Genomic DNA, 1,654 nt, shown 5'->3' with positions numbered 1-1,654 from the left:
GGAAAATTTACTTATGATAGATAGTTAACTTTATGGAATAATAGTCAAGGCAGAGAAAGCAGACAAGTTCATGTGAGTTGGTGTGAAAAGAATAATCCAATTGCAACTTAGAATCCTATTCAACATGAAGGATGAAGTTTGAAGTGAAAATGATTTGTTGGTGAATTTCTACACTTTAGTATTTGTATTTCTTTAGTGGATAAAATCAAGCTTTTCGCAGGTTGCCCTTCTATTGCATATATTGTAGAGTCCTAAATATTAATTTTGTAGTCTTTAAGATCATGAATAATGTTGCTGTAGCAAATATTGTTCAATAAGAAGTGCTTTAGGTTCTTTACTTTAGTTCACACATCTTATATCTTTTTTTCTATGAAACAATCCGCGCATCGTGCGGTTACATATACTAGTAAAGAGAAAGTGAAAGAAAGAGATCAGCAATTCAGTTATTGACAAAGATACATACTTAATGGTTACACGTCTTGGAGAAGAACTCTGAAGGCAGCCCACTGTATTTGGGGGATCATGAACTTGCCATATTATTTGACATGGTTAAGGCCTATTTCATTGAAGCTGAAGTGCACATATACTCGACTTGGAATTACCATTTAAGCCATTTTTGTAAGGCTTAAAAGGTTGCCAGTTTATCCACTTCAGAATAACTTTAATCATGTGGTGTCTGAAGTTTCATATGGCTTAAGTTCCGCAAATATGGCTGAAGTTCAATCATTTTTGCCTAGACTTCGGGTAGAAATTCCTGAACTTCGGCATGTAATTACAGACACACGCAAACTTATTTCGAAGTGGATAGACGTACAAATTAAAAATAGGTACATGATAAATAGAAATGTCCAAATAGGATACCCCATGAATTCTTACTTTCACTAAACAGGGCTGTGTAATTGTAGGGACTTTGCCCAGTCTACTAAATAGTAGAAATGACATCAGGTAGCGAATTGTAGCACTCATATTTATCAAAATGCACATTTAGTTTTTAAAAATGATTTAAAGTTCAGTACTGAAAAACATCAACTGACGCATACCGATGAACATAGCGACTTCCAAACCGATAGAGTCGAACAGATTTAACAAAAAAAAAAAACAATTGTCCGAATGCGGTCGGTTTTTTAGTGTCAAAACACGAGAAATAGAAAAACTGATATATTTCGTCGGGTTTTTAGTGCCAAAAACATGAGAAATGGAAAAATAGATATATTTCGTCGGTTTTTTTTATCTATTCTTTGGTCAACTCATCTAAAAAATTGGTCATGACCGGTTGTTTTTAGGAAAACTAACTGAGTCCATCAGTTATTTTCTCTCAAAAATGCAATTGCAGAGTATAAATTAAAAAATGAAAGTCTTAGACCAATACGCACCAGTGGTCTAGTGGTAGAATAATATCCTGCGACGGTACAAACCTCGTTCAATCCACTGCTGGTCCATTTTATAATTGCATAATTTAACCAAAAAAAACAACGGAGTTAGTCAGTTTTCATTTTTTCTTGCCAATTAACCAACTGAACCAAGCTGGTTGTTTTTTATCCCGACCAGTTTTTTTCTGACCCATGTTATTAGATCGATTTTTTGGCAGTAGTCCTCTAAAATCGATCGCGTACGATTGGTTTTTAATTCGCACGAAAAAGACCCTATTTTTAGT

This window comes from Lycium ferocissimum, chromosome 2 (assembly GCF_029784015.1).
Source record: "Lycium ferocissimum isolate CSIRO_LF1 chromosome 2, AGI_CSIRO_Lferr_CH_V1, whole genome shotgun sequence".
Classification (NCBI taxonomy): domain Eukaryota; kingdom Viridiplantae; phylum Streptophyta; class Magnoliopsida; order Solanales; family Solanaceae; genus Lycium; species Lycium ferocissimum.
This window is presented reverse-complemented; position numbering follows the sequence as displayed.